Genomic DNA, 12,664 nt, shown 5'->3' on the forward strand with positions numbered 1-12,664 from the left:
TAGAAACTATGGAAGCAAGAAGACAATGTCTTAACATCTTTAAATAGCTGAAAGAAAAATATTGCCAACTTAGAATTTTATACCAAGTAAAAATATACTCAAAAGTTAAGTCAAAATAAATATACTTTCAGACAAATAAACCTTGAGAGAGTTTAAACTTTTTTTCACTTTTGTGTTTCAGTTCAGGCATTTTTAAAAAATGATCTTGTCTTTGAGTTAAATAGGTTGTGTCCCATATGCTCTTAAACCCTTCCAATGAGCTCCCAAGTTTATAGTCTCTAGAGAATGGCACTGTAAGTTTTACTCAAGAAAATGTTTCAGGCTGAAGGAAAATAATCCCAGGTGGAAATATTAAACTCTAGGAAAGAACAAAGAGCACAGTAAAGGAAAAGTATGTGTGTAAATATTAAAAGAATATTGACTTTTTAAAACAAAAATAAGGAAAGACTTGGAGGAACATAACAATGTGGGAATGAAACTGACAATATCACAAACAAACTGGAGGGCCTTGATGAGGTTAAACTGTGGCAAGCTTTTTGCATTACTTGTGAAGTGTAAAATATGAATTTAAAATATATATTGAGAAGCTAGGAAGGCACATTAATTTCTCATATAAGAGCTAATAATGTCAGGAATATATAACTAATAGAGGAGATAAATGGAATGAATACAATACACTTAATTGAAAACCAAGTAGAGAAGGAGGAATAAAGGAACGAAGAACAGATGGGATAAATAGAAAAAAAAATAGCAAGTAGGTAGAATTAAAGCAACTATTTCAGTCATTATGTAAGTAAGTACACTAAGCACTCCAAAAAGAAAGATATAGTAGATATTTTAAAAATAGAAGACTCAATTATAGGTTCTTTATAAGAAATATATTTTGAAATTTAGCATTCTTATCTGAGAAGCAATGAGCCATAGCTTCAGAGATGAAGCACTCTGGGTTTGAATTTTAACTTCTAATTATTAACTGTTCAAACTTGAGTTACATAACTTCTCTGAGTTTTAGTTTCCTCATCTATAATAAAAGAACAATAATATGTATCTAATAGGGTTGATGTGTGAATGAAATAAAATTAATGAGAAAATCTAGGGCAGTGACTGGTAGACCCTCAATAAATGATAGATATTATTTTTACTCTCAGCACCAACACCCCCCCATCCCAGTCTCTCTTAGGGAGGTACTCTTACATTTTGGTTAATAGCCAGGGTGATAGAATTACATTACTTGACTTTTAATTCCAGCTCTATCAGTTATTAGCCACGCAACCTTGAGTAAGGTGTTAAAACTCCCTACATCTTGGTTTTCCCACTTGTAAAATGGGTACTTCTCAGAATTATGAAAGTAAAATGAAGTCCTCTGTTAAGACACAGTAGATTTCCTGGAACATAATGAGTACTCTCTACATGGCAGCCAGAGTAACTATTAAAACATAAGTCAGGGCCAGGTGCAGTGGCCCACGCTTGTAATCCCAGCACTTTGGGAGGCTGAAGCGGGCAGATCACCTGAGGTCAGGAGTTCCAGACCAGCCTGGCCAACGTGGTAAAACCTCGTCTCTACTAAAAATGCAAAAATTAGCTGGGTGTCGTGGTGGGCACCTGTAATCCCGGCTACTCAGGAGGCCAAGGCAGGAGAATTGCTTGAACCTGGGAGACAGAGGTTGCAGTGAGCTGAGATCACACCGTTGCACTCTAGCGTGGGCAACAAAAGTGAAACTCTGTCTCAAAAATAAATAAATAAATAAATAAATAAATAAAGTCAGATCATGTCAATCATTTGTTCAAAAGTTTCTATTGTTCCATTGTACTAAAGTTTCTAAAGTTCCATTGTACTTACAGGAAAAGCCAAAATCTTTACACCTACCTTCAAGGTACTTCAAGATCTATTGGCCGGGCGCAGTGGCTCAAGCCTGTAATCCCAGCACTTTGGGAGGCCGAGACGGGCGGATCACAAGGTCAGGAGATCGAGACCATCCTGGCTAACACGGTGAAACCCCGTCTCTACTAAAAAAAAAAAATTCCAAAAAACTAGCTGGGTGAGGTGGCAGGCACCTGTGGTCCCAGCTACTCGGGAGGCTGAGGCAGGAGGATGGCGTAAACCCGGGAGGCGGAGCTTGCAGTGAGCTGAGATCCGGCCACTGCACTCCAGCCTGGGCGACAGAGCCAGACTCCGTCTCAAAAAAAAAAAAAAAAAAAAAAGATCTATTGCTCCTTTGAACTCATGTCCTAGTTACCTCTCTGTGCTCATGTAACTAGTCACCCCCTTGCTTACTCCAGTTACCTTAGACATACTGGCCTCCTTGCACTTCCTTCAGATTCATGGCAAGTCAGTCATGCTGTAGTCTCAGGGTCATTGCCCTTGAAGATTTCATTAAGGTTCTTCCCTCTGTGACCACCCACACCTGCCACTCACATCAACATAGCTTGCTGCTTTACCACTGTTTGGTCTTGCTTAAATGTATTATTCAGAGAGGGCATACAAGACTATCCTAAGTAAAACTGTATCTCACTGCCCCACCAACTCCACTTCCTGATCTTACTTCCTTGGTTTGTTTTTCTGCTTAGGAGAAATCAACAGTTAACATTCCTTTCCATGATAATTATGTGTGAGTTTACTGTATGCCATCTTCCATAACAGTGTAAAGCCACGAGGGCAGGGATTTTTGTCTCTGATCACTGTTATAGCCCCTAGCACTTTGATGACTACCTGGTAGATAGTAGGTACTCAAGAAGTATTTATTAAATCAAAGAATTTCAAAGGTAGTCACCATTATTATTTATTTCTTTGGTCATTTCTTCCTTCTTTAGTAACCATTGGGGATACTGGACCATAACTGAATTCAAAACATAGCTAAGCCTAGTAGTCATTTCTTCAAGGACTTCACTTCCCTTCTGAATTCTCTGACCATGGCCATTCCTCCTGTTTTACCCACTCACAGCATTGATCTCTGTTTTGTGATTCTTTGGTTTAAGTGTTTCTTTTCCACTAGACCCATATCAGTAGAGACCTCATTTATTTTTGCTTGCCTCTCTATTCCCAAACTTTGTACAGTGTGCTTGGCACATAAAATGAATGCAACAATGAATGAATGATCAATATGGGCTCTCATTCTTTTTTTGCCTATAATAAAACTAATTTTGCACATTGTTTGTCCTCTCTGGCTGTGCTATGTTTAGTGTTTGTTTGTGGATGATAAACTTTCCTCATTAACACTGCACTGTATGACTTAAGCTAAGCTGTGTGCTAGTAGGTATTCACAACTGTTTCTCTTTGGTTTGTGTTCAGAGTAAAAGTTAGAAGAGCAATAGGTTGCTAGTTAGCAAAAAATCCATTTACTATTGCTCATGTCTGTGAAAATATCCAATTAATATTATGCATTAAAATTTCACAATAAGGATGACCCTGGAGATCAGACTAGTACGAAAAAGAACAAAGTGAAGATAGAAGCATTCTTCTTTGTAGAAATAGGAAGATTATGGCAACTGTAGCAAGGCCAAGAGAAAGGAATGGTTATTTATTGGAAGGCTGTCATACCAGATTCCATTCAAAGTACTTTGCATTTATGATCCCATTTGAACTAAGCCATATTGGCAAATGTGGAAATGTGTGCGTGTGTTTTTATGTGTGCATATTGTGGGTGTTTGAAAGTAGCAGGCGCTATCCCTGTCTCTGCTTTATATTAGCTATGCAATCTTGAGCAGGTCAATTAATGCCCCTGAGCTTCTGCTTATACATACCAGCTTGGAGATCAAATAAAATAATGGATTTGAATAGTCTTTGAAAATATCGAGAACAAGTGTGTGTGTGTCCATGTGTATGTGTGTGCGATGTTACAGGGGTCAAAGCAACAACCTTTTCCTTTGGATACATAATAATTTTGCATGTCCCCAGGTGAAAGGTTAGTATCACCTTATTACCCATTTACTTATTGCAACTCAGTCCAGAAAAATATATTAAACACCTGTGATGTGCCAGACTCCATAAGGACATGGAGAATAAAATGAACTAAATATGATCCTGCCTCATAGAGTTCACACTTGAGAGGAGGAAGCATATGGGCATAAAAATAACTATAAAACTCATGGCAGAGTATACAGAATGCTATTAGTGGCATTTTACAAACAAGACACTAGGAAATCACACTCAATAATTTATTCAATCAATGCTTACTGATTACCAACTATGGGCGAGGCATTTTTCTAGAACCCAGAGAGATTACGGTGTACAAGAAAGACAAGGAGCCTGTTTTCATGGGGCTTACATTCTGGTGTGTGGAGACAGAGAACACCCTGATAATGCCATGGATAAATAAAATAATTTCAATTAATTACTGTGTTGAAATAGAACATGGTAATGTGATAATGAGTTCAGTTGAGGGGTGGGATAGAAGGTGGTCAGCTCTGATACCTGAGCTGAGGCTAGAATAAGAATGAAGTAGATTTGTGAAGAATTTATGAAGATCTTCCACCCTGAATGAACAGCAAGAGCTGGGATTAGGAGACAAAAATGAGCTTGTGGGGCTTTAGATCTGAAAGAAGGGATATGTAAAAGCATGCTGTGACAAGTGAGAAAGTGATATGAGATGAGGAGCGATGAGCGAGGGTGGATAGGGGCAGATGGCACATTACATTTTGGCTATGGTGAAGAATTTGGGGTTTAATCAAGGTGCCATGGGAAGCCACTGAAGGTTCTAAAAAGAGAAGAGAGAGGATTTGATTTCCATTTTAAAAGAGCAATCTCGTTGCTATGTGGCAAGTGAGGACTGCAGTGGGGAGACAATGAATTCAGGAAAACCAGACAAGAGGCTATTTTTGTAATTCAGGTGAATGATGATGAAGGGTGACCTGTAACTAAACTAGGAACAGTCTAGGTGGTGAGAAAGAGACAGATGCAGGATATATTTTGGAGGTAAGCCAACAAGAGTTGGAAGAAGAGGAGAAAGGTTGTTTCTAAATAAAGAATGCTTCCGTTTCTATCTTTAGTTCAGAAGCCTTTTATGTCAAACATTATAGCAGCTAATAAATTGATTCTATAAATATATCTAATGTACATTTAAGCTAATATTAAATTTCTTTGGGTCTTCAGAGTTTGTATTGTAAAAATAACACAAAATAAAAACGCTTAATAAAGAAAGTTGTAAAATACAGAAAAGCAAAATTCTTGATAAAAATATATATTATAAAATACGCTACATACATATCTAAGATGAGAATGCCTATTTTTTCCCTTAGAAATGTGATTTGATCTCGTATTTGGGGGCGGGAGGGGCATGCTGCTGTGTTGTACCAGGTTTTGCCTCTTTTTCTGCAGCATCTTTCAAGAACTGAAAACAATTTAACAACGTTATCACAAAAGTGGACATTTATTTCATCAAATATGAGAGGTGACTTCCACCATTGGGGCAAACGGACCTGGAAATGCCGAGATGTCCCAGGAAGTCTGGAGCTGATGGAGCCCGCTTCCATCTCACCAAGACCTTAAATACAATACACAGTCCCCGCTGCAAATCCATTCCCATCCGTGCTTTGAGACGGAAGGAGGGAAATTGCAACTATTTACAGCAACCGCCATCTGAGCAAGGACTGAGTCATGCAGTACCTCGGGAAAGCTAGGTTGGAAACCCTTGTCAACATGCAGTCAAGTCTATGGTTAGAACTGGCCAGAGTGCGCCCTGCATCTGCGGGAGGGTCCCGGGGCCGTCTCGAATTTGTTTTTTTTGTTTGTTTGTTTGTCTGTTGTTTTTTTTAGCCCTCTCTCTAAGGGCTAAGGATTCCATCGAGGTAAGGAATGGGCGGGAATGAGTCCTCAGCTGGCGCGCCGGGGGAGCGCGGCTGGGAGCAGCGGGGCCACAGCTCGGCGGTGTGGATCCTCCCCCTGCCCGCCCAGAGCCGACCCGGGGCTGGAAGTCCGGGGCAGCCTGCGAGGCTGCAGTGTGGCACGCACCAGCTCCCGGCGGCGTCCTCTCCCCCGCCGCGCGCAGTAATGGATCTCTGAGTCCTAAAAGAGGAAGATAATGCCGGGGTTAGCTTATAAATAGATGGTTGCATGCTCTCCCTGCGAAGCATTGATTGAGGCCGCTAAGCTGACTATTGATCTAATTTTAACTTACATGTTCGCACGCACCCTTCCCGCCTCCCTGTCGCGGCTCGGCGGAGCGCGGGGCACGCTGTCTCTCGCGGCCGCCAGAGGGCGGGCCACTAGTCCTCCCGCCACCCTGCCCGTCTGGCCTCTCTGTTTACGCAGACGTACAATGCTGGCCTTTATTGGGTTTGAAAAAATAGGAGTTTGATTTTCCTGCACCGGGATGACCTCATCATTCATGAAAGTCGGAGGAAAGCGGGGAATCGGATGACAGGCAGCCGGGAAAATAAAGCTTGCATTTCACCTCCGCCTACTTCACCACCTACACAGAGCACTCGGGATGTGCTCCTCATTTTAAAACCACCTTGCTGAAGCGGGGAAGTGGGGGAGGCACTAGGAGTGGAATGTTAAATTCTTCTTGGTACTCTGGCACTCGGTGTGCAGCGGCTTCTGTTTAGAAGGTTAATGTCACCTACTCTCTGCCTACAGAGCCTCTTGTAAGGGCGCTCTCCTGAACTGTCACTAAATGCCAGTGCAACAATTTTATTGTTGACTTGACTAACATATTACTAATTATTTCTAGGCAGAATTCATCTTGCCAAAGTTTAAGCAATGGTCATCAGCAATTTTATACTGCTGGCTTGTAAATTTCGAATCCGCTTATGGCTTCAAATGAGTAAGGTAGAGAATTAGAATCTATCATAGTTTTGCTTGCCGCCTTTTGGGACCACAGCACATCAGGATGGGGGTATAGGGTAAAGTAAATGAGACGGAAAGGGAGACAGAAGACAAAGAAAGATGCCTCCCCTGAAATTCCCCAGCCCTAGAACTCAGCACGTGAACAAACTTTCCTCTGGGATTGAGTGAAACCTATTAATAGGAGTCAATGTTTATCAGACACTTGCTGTGTCCCAGACATTGTACTAACTGTTTTATATTTGTTACTTCATTAAATTCTGAAGACAACCTATCAGTTAGATTCTATTATTATCCATATTTTAGAGTTGAAAAAAACTGAGGCTAGCTGCACAAAGTCGATTAGCTAGACAGGGACTGAACCAAGATTCAAACCTCTGTAGGGGCTGACCCAGAGCCTTGCTTCACATCACCATGTCGAGTGTCTTGACGACATGCCTACCCTTGGCAAAGTCTTAAACTCTCTGCATCTCTAAGCAAAGGAGGGTGCATGTGAAGAGAGATGGCCACTTTCAAATAAGGCCTATCTAGGCCAAAATGGAAAAGCTCTTCATAGGGAGAGCTCTTGCAAAAGTGAAAAACTGACAAAAAAATGATCATCTGCAGTGTTGCTCCTGATAATAGCTTATAGGATGGAAATAAAGTAACCAGAAGAAAGAAACTTTTATTAAGGGGCCCCCACCTGTCTATTCACACCACAAAGATTTGTGTGCAGTGAACTGGCCATTGTGGTGGTCACTTAAGTCTTGTGATGAGGAAGACAGAAGTGCTCTATCCCCTCATGGAACCTCGTGAGAGAAAGGGGTTATAACTAAGTGAACAATCAAACACATAATTATAATTTGTGATGATTACAAAGGGCCCCGGTATACTTGGGAGGAGGGAGTCAAGAAAGCCTGTCTGAGGAAATGCCATTTACACGGAGAGACACAACGTGGGTAAGGGTTAGCCGGATCCAGGATGGGCCTGAGCATAATATGGAGGGATATGAGGAAGCCTTGAGGAGAAACTGGTGTTAGGGAATGAGTGGGAGAGGAGGCTGGAGAGTTCATGTGGTATCTGATAAGCCAGAGTAAAGATCTGCAACATCATCTTAAGTACAATGGGGATAACCCCCTTAACTCTCCCAGTTTCTGGCTTGAGGCACTGGATTGAATGAGGCATCATTTACTAATCCAGATGACATGAAAAGAGGAGCAAGTTGGGGAACCCTTGGTTTGGGCCTTTCCTATTTGAAGAGTGAACGCTGCTGACCACAGAAAAGAGACTTCAAAAGTAAGCTTTGAGTGACTTATTGATACGGACAGGAGACAGGGAAATACTGGATAGAAGAGGGTGGTTCCCCAGCAAAGACCCCACCCTCAAGCCTGGATACCCGCAGCCCTAAATGAGGACAGGCATTCTTGTTTTTGTTCCCAAAAAGTTGCCTTTTGGCCCACCACACCCCCTAACCTGTACCCATATAAACCCGAAACCCCAGGCTTCAGAGGCAGACTAGGAGACGAGGAGACACACAGATGAACGGCGGAATGGCGCAGCAGAGAAAGAGAGAAGAGAAGGAGCAGCTGAAGGCTGAGAGGAGATTGGCTGGGGAAAGTCGGAGAGGAGTTTGGCAACTGGACGGCCAAACTCCAGGGCAAGATCATCTTCCCACTCCCTCGCCGCTTTCAGCTCCCCATCCATCCTGCTGAGAGCCACCTCTACCACTCAATAAAACCCCTGCATTCATCCTTCCAGACTGTGTGTGATCCAATTATTTTGGGATGACCGGGTACCAAGGGGCCAATGAACTTGTTAACACTTAAACCACCTGTGGATGGCCGAGCTAAAAGAGCATTGTAACCCTGGGGTCACAGGTAGCCACCCCTAGACGCTGCTGTGGGGTCGGAGCTCAAAAGTGCTCGCCCCAATTCCTGCACCTGCCTGTCTGCATGCTCCCCCTCCTCTAAGGGGCTTGAGCTCGTGGAGGTCGAACAGAGAGTTGTACCCCTTGTCACACACCCTGCAATGGGGGCCAGAGAACTCTCCCATTTCATTATCATTTTTTTGTTGAAGTGACCTGTTTATCATCCTTGTTATCATTGCCCCCACTGTCAAGAAGGTCAGCTTTAGTACTGCTATGTGTGAAGTGGAAGAAGAAAACAAGAAAGCTGTGGTATGTGTACTTGCTTTTTGATATGGTTTGGATCTATGTCCTCACCCAAATCTCATGTTCAATTGTAATCCCCAGTATTGGAAATGGGGCCTGGTAGGAGGTGATGGGATCATGGGGACAGAGTTCTCATGAATGGTTTAGCACCAGCCCCCTGGCGCTGTTCTCCAGATCCTGAGTGAGTGAGTTATTGTGAGATCTGGTTGTTTAAAAATGTGTAGCACCTCCTCCCGACACTTGGTCCTCCTCCTACCATGTAAGATGCCTGCTCCGGCTTTGCTGTCTACCATGAGTAGAAGCTTCCTGAGGCCTCCCCAGAAGCAGGTGCAGCACCATGCTTCCTGTACAGCCTGTGGAACCGTGAACCAATTAAATCTCTTTACTTTATAAATTACCCAGTTTCAGGTATTTCTCTATAGTAGTGTGAGAAAGGACTCATATTTTTGTTACAAAACCTGGAGTCTGTGGCCGCCAAACTGAAAAAAACAACAAGCAGCAACTCTTTATTTGTATATCACTTGCGGGACCAGTAAGGGCATTGTGGTTTATAGCCATACATATGAGGAGAATCACAGAGAATTATAATTGGAAAGGATCTCATTACACTCATTAGGAAACCAAAGACCCAGAGATGAAGTGATTTGTCCAGGGTCACACAGCAAGCATGTAAGTGAACAAAAGCAGGGGTCAGCAGACAGGTCTCCGGTTCTTTCTTATGCTACCCTGCCTCTCAAGGGTTAAGACTTTCTCTGTTAGACACATATGCCTTATTCATAAGGAGAGGCTGCCAGGCTCTTATTAAACCGGGGAATACACTTTCATTCAAACTCTGAGAAATGCAAGTGTCTAGACAATACATTCTCCCCACCATTCTGCAATTCTCCAGGACAAGAACCCCAACTTCCCTTAGCATAGCTTGGCATTTGGCTAGACCTGAAGTCATCCAGCTTCTGGCAACAGACCATTCTCCAGGCAGTGGGTATGGACAGATTGTTTTCTTCCTCAGCTCCAGTAGGATGTGCTCTTGCCTGTGGGAGCCTGCCAATAATAAACGAAGAGTCGATCACCTGCTATGCATCAGACCCTTTACCTACTGAGCTCTCCTAAGTTATCATAAAGACTGGCTGGTCCTTTCCTTCTTCCTCATTCCTTTGAAAATTTTCGAATTGGAGTGGAACTAGAAATCATTATCCTGTACAAAAGAAGCATCTCTGCTTTAGAGTCATGGCAATGTCTGTTTCTTCTTCCTGATATGTGTAGAAACATGAGATGAAATCAGTTGTCCCACGACTTTGACTTATTAAGAGTGGAAACATGATTAAATTTTGCCACTACCAAGGTAAATCCAGAAAGATAAAAATGGTTTAAGTCTATTTATCCATCACACTCTTTTGAAATAAGGTTTTCTACAACTATGACTTGTGGAGGTTATGGATCTTGGATGTTAGATATCAACAGTCCTATTTCCCCAAATTCATTAATTTATTTTTGTCTCTTCAAGTAGTAAATATTACTGTTCATTCATTCATGAGTCTTCTGAAATATTTCATTTCTAGAATTATCACCCTCTCTTTCTTCTATTACAAGGACAGTAATATTTAATGGCAGTAGTTTTCCAAAGAAGGATACATTCTGTGCTATGATTTACAGAAAAGCATCTGATGGCATTTCACAGCAGAGATTGGCATTTATACAACAGAAAACAGTCATAACAGTTTTTAAATAAAAAACTTTGTAAAAACAATGGCACAGAGAGATAGTTAGGAGTCATTCCTGCAGTGTAGAATTCAATCACTGAGGACTGTCCATAATTTAATCAAAATACTTAAATGCAATTCTTCCCACATTGTCCATGGGAAGTTTAATATTTTTGTTTATACTTTTCTGCATTTTAAAGGTTTCTATAATGCAAATATGTTACTTTTATCAAGAGAAAAAAAGCAAAACCATTTTTTAAAATGTATTCCACATTGGAATGATCACCTCAAAATTTAGAGGATTATTGAGTAAAAGGTAGATGTTCCTTTGATATTAATCCCCAACAAAAGCCATTTGGGGCAAGATGCCTGCAAAAGCAGGGAGGGTCTGCCATATAAATCAAGCTTGTCCAATCTGCAGTCCAAGAGCCACACGCGGCCCAGGATGGCTTTGAATACGGCTCAACACTAATTTGTAAACTTTCTTAAAACATTATGAGATCTTTTTGTAATTTTTTAAAAGTTCATCAGCTATCATTAGTGTTAGTGTATTTTATATGTGGCTCAAGACAATTCTTCTTCTTCCAATATGGTTCAAGGAAGTCAAAAGATTGGACACCCCTGAAAACCATAGGAAGAGTTTAAGAGTTGGAAATACTCTTGATGAGGCTGCCCTTAAATGGAAAAAACATGTTTATTCTGTGATGTTGGCGAATAACAGTGATTTACCATTTATATATCAAGATATACCAAAATGACACTGCTTTGAGTTATTTCTCCAGAAGAGGCTAGTGGTGCTGGCCCGGAACATAGGCATTAAATTGGAAGATGTCTATCTGGGATTAGGTGTCCAGTTGCTAACTATAAAATACCATCAGTTAACTATTCTATTAGTTTTATAGTCCTTAACCTTGACCTCATTAGCAGACAGTGGCCCTAACTGCTCACTAGCATGCAAGAACGTAGTTAACATAAGGTGCAAAGACTAATGAAGAAAAAGGACAATTTAACAGTGTAAGAGACCTTTCCCAACCAGTCAATGGGCAAGGGATGGCAATTGCTTTCTGGAAATTGTAAGCAGATGAATTATTAAGAACAACTCTCTAAATAAGCAAACGGAAGCATTTTTTTTTTCTGCTTTTCATGCTGCTTATCTGGCCTTGGCAAGCTGTTCATTGATGAGAAAACATTTCTTTAACAACAAAGATTTTAGGAGGTTCCATTATTTTCATGGCCATCTTGATAACCTTTGACAGGCTGAAACACAAACATATAAAGTTGGTGCTTTCATCATCTCTCCCCGCTGGGCACGCATAGCTCTTTTTTTTGGGAGGGGGGGGCAACTAAATTTGGCTTCCTGATGCTAATTGAGGAAAGAAGGCTGGGAATGAAAATGTCTAATTTTTTTTTCCAGTTGCATTGAGGCAGAAACACCTTTTCTACTCTTCAGTTGTTTTCATTGTTTCCTCCCCTTTTATTCCTTCCATTTGGAGTTGTAGTTCCCCATGCTTTTCCTGCAGAGACCCACACATGCATGTGCCAGCCACTCCCTGGGTGCAGAGGCAGGATAGGTTGCAGGCTGGTAACCCTCCTCCACAACTTTGCGAAGGCTTCACCCACTTCTCTCCTACTCTGAGAGCACATGGGAATGTGTGGGAGTGAGGTGACCTTAGGCAAGGATAATCTCACGTCCACTCCAATTTACATGAAAAGTGCTCCATTTGCAAACTTCAGAACTTAATTACTTATAACAAATTACTTGTGGCAAACTCTACAACTGACTGGGGCGGTATGTGACAGTGCTGTGCTTGGGAATGAGAACTGTAATATAGTCCCATTTTCATGACAGAGTGTGGGACAGGGTCTATAGAATTTTGCCACAGTGGGTCCCAAGACCATCCAACCACAGGATTTCATATTCAGAGCAGAAGTGGCTTTGGCAGCGGTGAGTCGGTGTTTAGTCTGTGTAAGAGAAAGATCTTAATTATTTAAGATCTGATGCAAATTAAAAGAATCACCATGTACAGAAATACT

At 41.6% G+C, this 12,664-nt stretch overlaps 1 long non-coding RNA gene across 3 annotated transcripts; it reads left to right on the top strand.

The window, feature by feature from the left end:
• Positions 1 to 5,588: 5,588 nt before the first annotated feature.
• Positions 5,589 to 8,321, top strand: LOC123571767 (uncharacterized). Of its 3 annotated transcripts, none has more exons than XR_012431834.1 (3): positions 5,589 to 5,784; positions 7,961 to 8,056; positions 8,262 to 8,321. It is a non-coding gene; the product is annotated as an uncharacterized lncRNA (long non-coding RNA). The 3 variants fall into 3 exon arrangements; XR_012431835.1 differs by having other exon boundaries at positions 5,589 to 5,652; XR_010584666.2 differs by lacking the exon at positions 7,961 to 8,056.
• Positions 8,322 to 12,664: the final 4,343 nt, after the last annotated feature.

Source organism: Macaca fascicularis, chromosome 2 (assembly GCF_037993035.2).
Source record: "Macaca fascicularis isolate 582-1 chromosome 2, T2T-MFA8v1.1".
NCBI classification, from domain to species: Eukaryota; Metazoa; Chordata; class Mammalia; order Primates; family Cercopithecidae; genus Macaca; species Macaca fascicularis.